The sequence below is a fragment of the Halichoeres trimaculatus genome, unplaced genomic scaffold (genome assembly GCF_033239565.1).
Source record: "Halichoeres trimaculatus isolate MK-OKI-2021-1 unplaced genomic scaffold, fHalTri1.1 fHalTri1_scaffold_10, whole genome shotgun sequence".
NCBI lineage: Eukaryota > Metazoa > Chordata > Actinopteri > Labriformes > Labridae > Halichoeres > Halichoeres trimaculatus.
The window spans coordinates 20,746,430-20,761,513 of record NW_027437187.1 but is presented as its reverse complement, the minus strand read 5'-3'; the positions used below and the strand labels follow the sequence as shown (position 1 = coordinate 20,761,513).

Here is a 15,084-nt window from a genome sequence, read left to right as displayed (position 1 = left end):
AACCTGCGCCACACTCTCCTCTAATTTGCTGTGTGTGTGTGTCGGCAGAAAGAAGCAGCAAAGGAAAACAACGCTGAAGTGTTTCATGACTCTCACATGGATCAGTTGTAAGCTTTTGAGCTAAAATGTAAATTGCTTTTTTTTAAATGCAGAATTATTTTGGCACACAGAAGCAGAATTAAGGAACAAAATGCAGACTTTTAAATTCTTTATTATCAAATAATTTTTAAGTAGAATTCACCATTGAACTGTGATTTTCCATGTTTCTCTGATACCTGGGCCAAACAAGATATTCAGCTGAAGTTTGTGGGGTTCTCTCCAATTCTCAGCCTCAAACAAAGGATCAAAACCTGTTTTTAGAGATGATTTCATTGATTTTAAGTTACTTTTCTTCACAAGAAATCAATATTCAGGGGTTAAAGTTTAACAGTAAAGACAAGTTTTGACAGTTATTACTTTGAGCCTTTTTCTGTTTTAAAAAATGGTGGCAGTACACAGAAAAAGAGAAAGTCTTATATTTTGAAATCATTTGGAGGTTTTATTGTTGAGAGTTTGTGAGCTTCTTTCTGCATGCTGATCTAAAATGTATCCATTTTTGTGTTATTTTTGTTTGAAACTACAACACATCCATCTTTTCAAACAAATCTTTCTTACAAAACAAAGAAAACAACCAAAAGCCCCAGAATTCAGGGAGTTACCACACTAAGAGTTACACTGTTTGAGCCAATCACAGCAAAGAACAACAACCAAAAAAAAACAGGACACCATTACTTCTGGAGTAGTTTCATCCAGTTAATAAAGAAGGAAGTTTTTATTTTCACTTTGGCTTTGTCATAATGTCCTACATCTTTGTTCCTTTCTCTTCTTGGAAAATTAATGGGATTTTAGTACTTCCTTTCACATGACATAAGAATAACAACCCAGTACTCTCCAGCAGCATGAGACACATCATTAAATTCACAGATTTGAATGGACTAAATTTGACAACTTTTTCTTCAAACACAGAACAATGTAATCCTTAACCTACTCTTCAAACTGCGAGCACAGCAGGAGACACAACAAGATGTGACTCTTTGATTCCTGAGTTGTGTGACAGTGATCCTGAGCAAGGACTAAGATTATCTGACAGCCGACATGTGAGTGTATTTAGATGCTCTTGAAGCACTTTTTAACACCGCAATAAAGCAAATGTTTTGAAAAAGCAAAGTGAACCAAAGACAAACTGTTAAGAAAAAGAAAAAAAAAAACAAAAACAGTCAAGTTAGCATGTAGGGGCTGATTAATAATCTTGACTTTGAGTCTTTCAGATTGAAAAAAAATCAACTTGAAGAAGCTTCTTACTTGAAATCATGTTTTCAATCAAAAGTGAGTTCTGGGGGAACATATTCTTAGTGTGAACCTTAACTTCTGAGTGTGTTTTCTATCCGCTTCTCTTTTTTTCACACATCATGTGATTTCTTCTGCCTGCATCTTGCTCAAGAGGCAAAATATGCAAATCCCATCAGATTTATAACACTCGCTGCCTTTCACTTGTTCGTGTGCTTCTGCTGTGCTGTATTATTATTTTCAAGGGTTCTCAGCGGGACATAAAAGGATCATAAGTTATTCTTCCACCTGACAAAAATATTTCATTCTGCCTCTGTTTTCAAAGATGGACCAGAGGAAAAGTGATAATGACGTGATTTATTATCATCTGAATGGACATCAGCAGCCTGATTGCTTTTGACAGTGCTTCATGCAAAGCTGCATATGGAACTAAATATAAATTGACAGGGAATGCTTTCCACAAAGTAAAATTCTTTCATCTGACAGCATCATGTGCTCATTAAATCATCCACAAAACAGGTGATACAAACATTTTCATTCAAACGAGCACAAAGGCAAAAACACTGGACTTCATTCAGCTAAGAGTAGAAATGAGAGAAAAGCCCCTCACTGAACCCTCAGTGTCAAGATTGTTAAGAAAACTTCTCAAAGTTTATCTTTCTGGATAATAAAGTTTGGTGATCATTGTTTCAAGAATGTATAAATCTGCTTCTAAATCAAGGCTTTTCAGATTTGCACCTGACAGCTCTAGGCTTTTATTTTCTTTTTCTTGTCAGGCTTTTATTTTTTGGATCACGCAGCTGTAACAGAAGGACCTCCGATAGGCCTGGTGTTAAAGAGCTCTGATCTGGGCCGTGACAGCTTAGCCCAATCAGCCTGTTCAACATGCTGCTTTGACTGTCACTTTCAATTTTCACATGACCCCTTGGTCCTAGAATGGGGGAGAAGTGGCAGAAAGTAGGACTGAAAGCTCATATTATCGCTCTGACAGCTTCACTCATCTGAAAGTAATGCAAAACGCAGTTCAGATTTATACCCTGACCTTCTGCTCAAACAGGGAATCTACTGTATCTGCATGTTAGGTGCTGAGGCAGCCAGACTCCTGGAGCAGAATTTGTCAAAAAGCAGATTATTTGGTGTCTAATTATTTAGCAGATGTGAAAGGGAGAAGAAGAGAGCAGTGTAATGAGGGGGTGCTTAGCAACAAAGACTTTTACTAAATGTTGCTTAAAGAAAACAACATATGGAGCATTTTTCCCCATGCATAAAGCAAAAACCCACACATGCCTTTTCATGGATCAAGTGACCAGCAGGTATTCTACACATGCAACATGTGGCTTTTTATATAACATTAAAAAAATTACACTCGGTGCTGCTGGTGCACAGCTGATCATATTCTCAATATCCTCCCTGAAAGGTTTTTATCTGAGGCGTATTTATGCTCATGTAGGTCATAAAAGAGGAGCGCTATCAGAGCTGGTGGATGTGGTCATTATCAGACATGGTGCTAGACAGGAGGGAGGGGTTCATTGTTCGCTGCATGGGCGCTGCCTGAATAAGGTGTGTTCATTGTTCATTCTCACCAGTTTTAAACCAGTGTTACAGACTTGTATGAAATGTGTAGACTATGAATTAATGTGAGTAGAATTAAAATAAAGTGAACTGATCATTAAACCAAAAAACTTCCAATAAATGGTGGTGTTCAGTTTCTGAACATGTTTCATCAACGTGAAGGTATCAAACTTGTTAATTATCTCCTTAAAGAGCTTCTAAGTGGATAAAAACTTGTTCTTGTTTTAAAGGCAGTCTACTTGTCATAATTCACTGGTTCTGTATATCTGCAGGGTTTTGTCACAGCTCCAGCAGTACAACATCAAGAGTTCAGTGACTGAACAATAAAGGCTGTTGTTATTATTTTTTCCCCTGTATAATCCACACTTCTTGTCCTCTGCCTGCCCTCCTAATCCCTTGGCATGTGTTGGTGACATCACATGGCTGCTGGCTCCAAGTTCTCATCCCCCTGCAACTGTCATTAACTCTGTGAACAAATGAATAATGACTGGGAGACTCGCTGGCTCCCACCACTGACCTTGGGTATTATTAGAGTGACCTCTCTTTGGCTTGACCAAAAAAAAAAAGAAAACCTTTTTGATATCATTGCTGGAAGTACACTAGGAATGATGGCCTGTCTGAGGGCAGCAGGGGGTGGGGGGCTAAGGGCTGCACACACCAGGGAGGGAGGGGAACCACCGGTGTAGTGTAAACCTATACTTTGCTCCCACTGCTGCTTCATGAATACTTAATTAGAGAACACAGCCTGAAAAAAAACCTGACTCGCTGGTTTTCTGACCTCTCTTTAGCAACAATGCACAATATTTGGGTGTAGCTGGGTGACATGGTCAGACGACATGTTTGTAGTGGAGAAGAGCCGTTTGGGAATCTTGTCGCAGCGAGCTGTGCGATATCTGTGCAGAGAGAGGATCAGTCAGGTGTGGCTGTGGGAGGAAGCATCTCCATATGTCACAGGGAGGACTCTCATAAGAACATGCTGCAAATCACAAGCTGATAGTGATCACAGGCTACACACACATGAGTGTGATTTATCGTCAGCTGCAGCAAACAAAGTAACTGAGTACTACTCTCTGATACTGTATTTGAAGAACTTAAACTGAGAATTGTTCAGCTTTCTCTTATTTAAAAGCTAAGGAGAAGAAGATTTTACAAACACATCTATAAACTTACATTACACACTGCATCCTACTCAATTTAATTACCAAACAGTCTGTTTTATCAAATTGGACCCATATTACTACACTAAAGTGCTAACTTCTTGTCTTTGATATAATTTTCCTCATGTAGTTAGAAACGTATATCAATATTTTGTCACCAATAACACCGAATTTCATAAAGATACAATACTTTAACGAGAGATAATTTGTTGTGTTGTTTCTTTTCTTCAATTTAATATATGCCACTCAATTCTGCGCTCAAGAAGTGATTGTGAATTTGACATTTGGTTGAAGAAAATGTGAACAGAAAATAATCAACAAGAAGCAGCAAAACAGAAGCAATATGACAAAGTATATATTACAAAAAACTTGGCTTTGAAACAAAACATTGATGACACACATTAAGGTACTTTCTCCACAAATGCTGTGTGCTTCAGTGTTATTACTGTGGTTGTACTTGTGTCAAACTACATTTCAAAAAAGAAATATTGTCTTTGTCTTTATTTGACAATTACCTTATAAGTTACTTTACAGTTAATTAATTAAGAATGAAAAAGTGTGATGGTTTTTCAAAATAAAATGTACTGCTACACAGTTGGGTTACTGAATATTTAATATAAAAATAAAATGAAATGAGCTCCACCTGACCAACCACAACAGGAGAATTAAGCACATAATAATAATAATAACCCCCTACTGTTATTATTATTTTCACAGGGCTCTTTTATTTTAAATTATTTGTTTTTGATGTCATATCTATATTGTGTCAATATGACAATTTAACATCATCAAAGCAGCACTTAATATGTTTATAAAGCGTAATTTTTGTTTTTACCCAAGAAAAAAATATGAATACCATGCACAAAACATCCATAGACCCCGCGAGGAAGAGCCTCTATCAAGCCCCGAAGTTCACTTACTGTGTGTTTAATTACAGAGCTCTGAAGCAGCCAATAGGAAATGAGCAATGTATTTTGACACAAAATGTAATAAAACACCTGGATGTGTTTTAACGCCATCTTTGCCTGGTTTATAATTAAAGACTGAGATCAATAAATGAATGAATAATGGATGAAATCAAACTGTCAGATTGGTAATCTCGCTCTGTGTAATGGAGACTCCGGCTCTATATGAACACTGACAGAGACGTATAGAAGCTGTGGCTATTTGCGGCTCGCGGAGAACGAATAAATAGCCTACCTGTGATGAAAGGTAGACACAAACGCACACACACATACACGCACACACGGAGGGAGCGCGTGATGTAATCAGCGCTGCCACATCGAGGGCTCTCCATCATTACAATCTGCGGATTGCAATAAAAGTTCCCAGAATTTCAGTGAGCAGCCCAATCTGAACCAATGGACAATCACAGCCTCTGATCTCAGCACCAATTGAGACACATCCCACCTGAACGTCTCAGAAATTAGACCTGCGTGGTGCGTTCACGATCCCGAGATGGACAGATAGAGCAGGTGCTTTCCCTCACTCTGTCGCTCTCTCTTCGATCAATAATCTCCTTAAAAAGGTTTACAAGTAATTATATAGAGACTATTTTTTTTCACAGCTTTGCATGAGTGTGAATGAGCGAATTAAATCGCTGTTTTTGGAGAACAATTAGTCGTTTGGTTTTGCTGAAGTCAGGAAAGCCGCGCAACACAGTGGACGACCTCTGTGAGCGGAGAACAGCGCTGAGAAGGACAGAGGGAGAGGGAAACTCTCACGATCACTTACAGCGACTGATGTGCACAGAACTACAGAACAAAAATGATAAACGGGGTTCGTAAATGCAACACATATTTAAAGGCGATATATATTGAGAATGTCAATGAAACAAAAAAGAAAAAAAGAAAATCGGCGCTTTTTAAAAAGTTCAAAAATATAAACTAATAATTAATATTAATAATCAAGCGGTATTCAGAAAAAAATATGTATTATTTTTGACCCATAAAACGTCTTTCATTCTTCCTCACTTCCTCATTTGGTTAATTTATGGCACATTTACATCGTTTTGATACGTGATGAGCTCGCGTACGTGGTCACGAAACATAAAAACTGTTATGTGGCCAAAATCGTTTGTGTCCAAATTTTATTTATTTTTTGAACTTTATAATCACAAAATCTAACTTAAATCCAAATGATTTAATTTATCTACTTATAATAATAATAATAATAATAATAATAATAATAATAATAATAATAATAATAATAATAATAATAATAATAATAATAATTCATTGTGGTTTTTTTCCAGTATTGCAGTGGTATGAGTCGGTAAAGGGCTGCAGCAGCAGGGAGAGCTGAAATATTTTCTAGGGTACATTGAGACATTTCTCCAAGCAGTCCGACAAAGACAGACTCTGCCAGGACATGAGTCGTGGAAATCGGCGGATTGAACGCAGGAAACAGCAGGTTTCATGTCCACCCAGCATCTGTCCCGACGAGGAATCAGAAGAAGAAAAGCACGTCACTCACACCACAAAAAAGGGCGTGGAGGATATAGAGAAGTGGACTGGATGAGAACAGATGTGACCTTTTACAGGAAGTTTAAATGTTGTGGGCAAAGACCACGCGTCTAAGGTGACAGAAATCCTCAGCAGAGTAATTACCGAATAGTTAAATGCTGGGTGATTTCACCAAAAACGCTCAATGGACCACATCTCTTCTTTTTTTCACAGAGGCAGCGTTGAGCTCAGAGAATGGCGGCTGCTGTGAAAGCAATGATGGATACTATTGTCCAAAATTTGACCCTCTATTAACATCTCTTGGCAGCATCTGGATGCTGTCACCATGGAGGAGGACAAAAGTCATTTTCTCAACATACCAAATCCTCTCTCTTTAAATGCCTTCCCCCACCAATAAATGGGTCGAGGCCAGGCCAGAAGCCCAATCTCTCCCTTTATCAGCCTCCACACTGCCACCTCTCCATCCTCCCCTTTGTTTTGCAGGTGTCTCCAATTACCTGCTAATTTGCCTCTAATCTTGGCACAATTCTTAATAAACATGTTTATCCCTCCCAGCAACCAAAGTCCCTAAAAAACGGAACACATAGCAGTGACATTCTCCTCTGCTTAAACAATGCTCCCATTTATTAATTTCACTGTAAAAGTATTGCAGCCCAAGAGGGGAGTGAAGAGTGTCTCTTGTGGTAGATGCAGGTTGCAGGGTGGCATTTCATTATGAATTTTCTTGGTGAAAGATGAGTGCCAAGGACCAGCCAATTCAGCACAGACACCAGGAGTGAAAGAGTGTTGCTAAGAGACGGGGATGCTGCACAACTTCCATCAGGAGCTTGACTCTGACCTTTATGCAAATTAGCTTCTGCCAAATCTTTTGTGTGAAAAGCAGCCGAGATGTCACTAATACCTGGCCCAAAAAAGCGCGCTTTAATATCTGGATTCCTCTCAGAATGCAAAACGCACTTTGGGGAGTGCAACAGTGACACAGATCCAGACCTCAGCATCCTTTGAGGGTTTTAATTGAAATAAGGGAAAGACTGAAAGTCTGCAAATAAAGACTGGGGGTTGCTGCTCTAAACCTTTAATTAATTTTACTTCTCTTATAAACACATTTTTTTTAATTCTAAAAACAATGCCGTGAAAACTAAAGTGAAATTAAGGACCAGACTTTTTTTTTTTAAAAATGCCCTGATTATGAGAATTTAACTTCATATTTGATTGAATGTGTAAAAAAAAAAAAGTGCTGCAGTTTTAAGTGTTTTATTTTTTAACACTTTTTTTTTCTTTTATGCAAAACTCTGGGTAAATCAGGAGCCTGACATTTAAAAGGAGCTGCCTTGCAGCAACATAGATTATTCACATGTGAGACATCAACATGGAGCAGTTTCCTTGACCTGTGTGTCATTTAACACAAGGATGATAATGATGGTTTGGGGTGGGGAGGTGAGGAGGGTTGGATGGCTGCAGAGGGCAGGAAGGTTATGACCTGTGCAAAGGCCTGTATCAGGTTGTAGCAGGTTATCTGAAGTGGACGCCGATAATGGCCTTTTTAGACGTGCCAGGTTTGATCCTTTCACCACTGAGCAGGAGAGCTGATCAATAGTCTGAGTAGATCAGTGATATGAGGTTACTGTATGAGTAACCAGCTTCACAACAACAAAAACATGGGCATGACGGTTAATTGGATGGACATTTAAAGGGGTCAACACGAAGGCGGAGAGAGTTATCAGTTGGATTATTTTATGATCACTAAAAATCTGATCAGCTGCACACTGATTGAGCGTCATGTCACTGATTCAATGCACAAACACATGAAGATATTTAGAAATTATGATCACAGCACACCCTTTATGGATTAACATGTGGGTGCAATGAACCCAACTTCAAGGTGCAGGCATAAAATAGCCATTTTAATCAAAGCTAAGTGAAATATAGATCATTTCCTCCCATGGTTCTTCACATTATGCAGGAAGAAAGAGAGAGAGAGGGGAAGAAGAGAGGAAACAGAGAGCAATACACTACCGTGTTCAAAGCCAACCTTGTCAATAGTACTCACAGTGGGCTCGGTGAGTGTAATAGCACTTCCCTGATTCTACATTGATATCATATAATCCAGTGTGCCCCGTTTCACTATCATATTTATCTAACCTGCTGGGGGACAGGCTAAGGGGGACAGTGTCCCTGCTGCTAGGAGCAGACGCATTACACACTGCCTCGTGTATTCTTATTGATTACTCCCACCCTGCAGCCCAGGGACCATAATTTAACTCAGCAGGCACTACAGTTAATACTGGAATTCAAACATTCCATCTACACTTCAAGAGACAAAAACAATTGACACTTTAAAAATGTGCAGGGCCTCTCTAAATGGGATCTGAGGGGAATGGATCTCCATTTTCTGCTCTGCGCTTTTTTCTCTCCTCTTCTTCGTGTCTCCTACTTCAGACTCCAGCCTAAGCTGAAACAGTATTGTTTCAGTCATGGAGAGTGGACGGAGTCTTTAAAGGATTTAGATGTGGGAAGGAATTTATTCAGCAGATAACATAAGGACAATTTATTTCACAGATTTATTTCGTTAAACTCATCAAATTTGTGGATACTCTGAATACTGCCAATAAGATTTTTTTTTCTTTTAAACTTACATTTATTTTATCAACTTGATTTTCCCATTGTACTTCTAGAGCACCACTAAAAATAAAAAAAAACTTTTTAAGAAGGAGATTAAAATTAAGACATCTTGATTTGAGCTGCAGAAGCACCCTGCTCGAGAACACAATGAAGTGAAGCAGTAGCAAACACTACTGCACTTTGACAGCTTGAATCTTGGGATGCAATCACTAAATTTTGAACAAGCACTATACGAAGTTGAATTCATGATTCAAACAGCTTCTTTCAGTCTATTTTTAATATTAAGGGCTGAAAATGACCCCAAACATCTCAAAATATCCCACAGCATCCTCTCTGTGGACATTTCTCTTCCAGCTGTTTTTTTCATGATAAAGTTATTACCACACAGGCTGCCAGAGAGGGGCTTCAGATCAACTCATTATTATAACTTCATCATCCCTGGTTAACTGTGATCATGAGGGTTAAAGTGGCGTCCACTGACACTCATGCAGCTAACAGCAGGGAACGTTCACATAAGAAATGAAACGACTCGGTATCAGTGGAAGAGAGGCTGGAGGGGATGGTATGGGGCTAAATGAATGTTGGAGTAATTATCAAAGCAGTTTAGTAATTCAGAAAAATGTAGTTTTTACTTTATGATATATTTTATTACAACTCATTTAGATGTCAGTGATATTAACCTTATTATCTTTGAAAATTTGATCATCTTTGTGATTATATTAGAGGATGAAAAATTAAAGTGTTTTGAAACTAACCATTACAAGTCAATAATATCAACACATAAAAAGGGATTTTTGTCTTCAGGTAATGTCCTTAGCCATTAACAAGTTCATGGATTTAGATTATGGGAAAAGCGATCAAATATACATCGATTCAGAACCTGAATTTCTTGAAATAGATGAAGTCCGCACTGTGGTGCTTTTTCTAAAGCTAAAATAAGCATCAGTGGGGGATTAAAATGCATTAATTAAATTGACTCTGTTTCCTTTAATGAGAGGGAAAGGATTTGATGTTAATGCTGTTGATCTCACCGAGGCTTCAATCCACCTAATTAAGCAGTATTTCTGCAACACACTAAAATAATCAATAAAAAAAGATATTTCATCACTGCTCAGATATTCAGATAATTAAAACCCATCACATGTAGGCTCACCTCGGCAAAGACAAAAATAGTCTTCCTCAGTTTGGAAACATGTTTCCTTTTTTGGTGGAATAATTAAAAATGCCTGTTTTATCAGAGCTTTTAGTCGTAGTGTGTGGCAGCACTCACTGTTGCATCTGTGTGTTGTGCAGAGATAGAGTGTCTGTGGATGGCCAGGGAGCAGACTCCAGAGAACCATCCATCTCAATCTGAGGCTACAGCTGACACCTTACAAAGAGGTACAATTAATAAGGGCATTATCCAGCAGTAGGCAACAATGGAGTCCTAACGCAGAGACACCAACCTCGGGAGGCCCGGGGAGGAGAGAAAGGGAGCGTGTGTGTTTATGGGAGGGGGGAAGGGCTAGCCAAAGTGCTTCAAAATGGGATGCATTACAACCAATGTCTGCAGAACATGAATTACATTCTATTATAACTGAGTCTTATGATGGATGGGACCAGCTGCTTTGTCTGCTAAATGGGTCACTTTTAGCAGCCTGTCCTGCTGTGTGAAAACTTCTGCATCTCAAATCTTTCATTTCAAAACCAGATGTACATTTTTAAAATTATCAAAATGTTAAGACTTTTAAAAAGTGTTGGGAAAAAGTTCCAAAAAAATGAAAGCTTTTAAAAGCTGAATAAACAAAGTTTTGAAGAGTTCTGAAAGACAAGCCACATTGCTGTTTGTTTGATGACAGGGGTTCAGTTAATAAAGGCATCATGAGGAGGAAATGTGAGATATCAAATACTGCAGAACCGATAATAGAGCTCTCATGAAAGTGTCCTATTAGTGAAGGTTGAGTGCAGCCCTATGGTTCACAGGGGAGAGGGCGGAGACGCCGCTGCACTGACATTTACAGCAATCCAGGAGTTGTTTGTGGTCACTGGACTGGAGACAAATGCTGAACCCAAGGGTCAGAGGTCAGGGCTAAATTTCATCCACAGTGGAGGTCCCTCTGTTGGAGAAGACAAACAGAGAAGAGCAGCTGAGGTGTGAAGTGTCCCTGCTGTCGGGGAAATCAATCAATCGTCATGTATAAACACAACCCTGACCAAAGGAATACAGAGCAGAAGAACTGTTGGTGTAAATGGGGAAAAGAAAAATAAACATTGCCAGATCGATAGAAAATGGACTGACGTGAAACAATGGTCTGGGAAGATGTTCGTAAATAATGAACTCTAATCACTCCAAAGTCTGTTCCAGTTTTTGAGATGGAGTCAAGAGTCCTCCACAGTGTTCGTTTTATATTTTCCTTCTCACTCCACAGGGAAAGGATGAGCCTGGTTATGGATTAACGCTGTGATCAATAACAAGATAGGAAAGCGGCTCTTTAAGCTGAGGAAAATTAATTCGAAATGCAGTCAAACTCTTATCGACCCACAGCCAGGGGTTGCTTTCATTGCAGGTAGTTGATAATCCACCAATATTGTGATGAGCGGCTAATCTCTCATTTTAAATATGACCCTCACTGCTCGTAATAAAAGTTAAGACTGGCTGTCTATTTGTTGTCCATACAGCTCAGGGTCTCTGGAGGTTCACTGTCAGCAGCCAGATTGTCCTCTGCTGGGTACTTATCTTTACTTCTAAGTGGAAGTCAAGCAAACAGCTCAAATATCTTCATCTTTGAGTGATTCAAACATAGAAAACCCTCTGGTGAACTCTTCTTCTGATACATTTTTTACAAAAAAACAAACAAACATAAAAGAAGCATTTTATATCTTTAAACACGTTTTAACTCTGATTTATATACTCAAATTGAAAAATGATATGATAAACACCCTAAAATCCTGCTTTTAATAGAAGCATGCCTTTTGGAAACACCAACAGAGAGGAATAAGTTAGTGGTTCCTTTTCACATTTTGTTGCAGAAGTCCTATGACAGATAATTATGACATTTACTTCATGCAAAATACGCTTTCCCAGATGTTAGCAATTATTGAGATAAAAAAAAGCCAGATTTTATTTCTTTGCAATCAACCCAAAGGCAAATCTAATCTAGTTCTGAGACGACTATATGTTTACATGTATGCTTTGAGTTTTATTGAGCACTGATGAGCAGAAATTGTGCTAAACAGGAAGGGAAAGAACAAATAACTTGGAATGAACATCTTTTTTAATTTTGTCCAGTCCTTTGTCAGGTTCATCAGATCAACAGACGATCAGAGTCTGAAGAGATTTTGGGGCACAAGCAGTTTTTTTCTAATATAAGCCGCGGCCAGTTAACTCCTCCAGGTCAATCAACCTTTCCAGTCAACCAATCAAAAGTCGCTCCTTCATGACACCAGGCAGCTCCTCTGATCTGCCCCGGTCACCTCGAGCTAAACATGGTTCATCATTGAAGAGCAGAGTTGGAGCAGTGTTGAAATCAGAAGCCAAACAAAGCAGGTTAATTGATGATCAACACAGTGTGACTTTAATTAGGCCCAGTTGCCCACGGCCAGGCCCAGTTCACTCCATCCACACTTTCTCCTGACTGCTCTTCTTTCTTTCATCTTGTTTGCTTTCTCCACTGCTGGGACTGTCATTGTTGCTTTTAATTACTCCACCACCGAATGGTACAGATGAAAGATAGGTGTGTGTAATTAATAAAATTTCCATAAATTTGAATCGGTAACCAGTCTCATTAGCTTGTGCCTTTTGTCTTGACTGAAGTTCCCATGTCATCCCTTTCCAACTCTAACTCTGCAGTATGATATCACTTTGGGAAGGAATCACTTGATACGCAGCATATTTTCTGAAAATCACATTTACTGTAGGTAATTAAACACAGCACATACTGTAGTTTTACATGACTGATTGAGGGCAACCTGAAGAGAAAATGCCAATTGTTGTTATGAAACTGTATCGTCTTTTCAATTAGCCATCTCAGAGGAACACAGGCATGCTCAAATATATAATCTAATTGTTGAAAACTCATCTTTGATCATGTGTAATCAGGATCAGGGATGTGTGCTGCATCTCTGGGCCACTAACTAAATGAGTTGCAGTGCTGCTGGCACTTAGTGGCTTGGACTGTAGTCAGCTTGGCAGTAAGAGAGCTGTGGTGTGGTGTTCACATGACAAAAAAAGGACAGTTACACAGAGGGGCATTTGGAGGAGAAAACACCTGTTGTTTGGATCACTTCAAATATGTTTGCATTGGAAAGCCAAGGCTCTGATTTTTATTCTGATCAGGGCTGATTGTGATCCTGTTGAATTCATGTTTTATTTAAATTTCAAGCAAAAACACATTTTTAATACATTTTTTGAACAAGTTTTCAAACAAAGCGGCTCCTTTGGAGAGATGGTTATTTTTTTCAGATTAGATGCTGCAAAAAGGCATTTCTTTATTCAATAATTCAAACATATTCATAATTCATTGCATCACACCATAAAAAAACAATAATTCATAATGCAGTCACCCTCCCATCAATATTATAATTTCTTCCAGTTTAGCTGCAAAGTAAAACTAGTTCTAGTCTCAATTATAGCAGACCAGGTCAGACTCAGGGAAACAAGTCTTTGTTGCTTTGTGGCGGAGCTCTATAATCTTGGGGAGAACAGCCTGTCATTACCAGGCGGTGTGGTAATAGACTGACATGGATGCTATGGGGAGCAATTGATTCCACACATCAATCAGGAGGGAAACTCATCTTAACGATTGCCCAGAAGTGGCTTGTTTGTCCTCAACATCACGTTAAATGCTAACATGGAAGCAGAGGACAATACCTGCAGCTGAATGAGAGGGTAGTTACCCGTCATAAGAAATTCATTAGTCTACTCCTTCAGTGGCCGTCTCTTTCTTCTGATGTTTTCTAACACGTGGAGAGCAGGCAGATGTGCGCTGATGTTGTTCAGATAAATAGTAAAAAGTAATTTTCCATTGAAAGACGGGTGTACTTTGTTTTTATTAAAGACCATTAAAACCACATGTAGTGGTATTTTTAAAACATTGTAATGTTACACAACTCTGGGTAATGCATGATTTTTATTTATGTGAAATTTTAAAAGGCAAACATTTATTTTTTAAATTCATTCTTGGTTTGGAATTTTCAATGACGGACTTTTAAAAGAATTTCTGACATAAAATAAAATCCAGAGTTTTCTTGCTGTAATGGTTATTTTTAGCAGCCTCTCCATCTCAGAATTTTTTCTGTGTCTTTATCCGTGGACATCTGTGCCAGGTTGTATGAAAGGCGCAGCTGGATGCAGAGAATCTCCCATCCTCACTCTAAAAGCGAAGGGTCCCACCTGATTAAGAAGGGCAGGGGAAAGACTTTGGCAGGCCAATGGGAGAGGTCAAGGATAGAGCAGCCAGCTTCACTCCCCCACCACATCATTTTTGTATGACAGCACCACCCTAAGGTTGGAGTTCAGGCAGACTTTTCATGAACAGAGCGCTTAACGTCAAACACAAGATTAAAGCGGGGGTGTCGCATCTTGGCAGGACCAAATGAAAATATCAACTGCTAAGCCCCCCTGTGAAAAGCCAGGGGACAGGTATCTAATATTAGAGAGTAAGCCTAGTTAGCAGAGGCGGCCCGCTGCTTTCCTCGCTCTCAGTGCTGGTCAAAAGGCCAGGCTGGCTTTGGGATTGCTTTATTGGTGAAATATATTACAGTAGAGGCCTGCAGAAGCGCCTTATTAAGGAGACAGAGAAGAGATGCCCCCATGACATATCGCAGGAACTCAGGACATTTCCATATTACTGAAGAAAATACTATCTCAGGTCCTCTTTTTTCCTGCTCCACATTAAAAGTCAAGCTAATAAAAATTTTACATGAACAAACATTTACTCTGTGATTCATACTTTTTTATTGAT

The 15,084-nt window shown here is 38.9% G+C and overlaps 1 long non-coding RNA gene across 1 annotated transcript in view; it reads right to left on the bottom strand.

The window, feature by feature from the left end:
• Positions 1–9,050: 9,050 nt before the first annotated feature.
• The window catches only part of LOC141796785 (uncharacterized), a 93,829-nt gene continuing 87,795 nt past the window's right edge, over positions 9,051–15,084 (bottom strand). The window contains exon 6 of the long non-coding RNA XR_012598903.1: positions 9,051–11,238. This is a non-coding gene — a long non-coding RNA (uncharacterized LOC141796785). The remainder of the gene's footprint in view (positions 11,239–15,084) is intronic.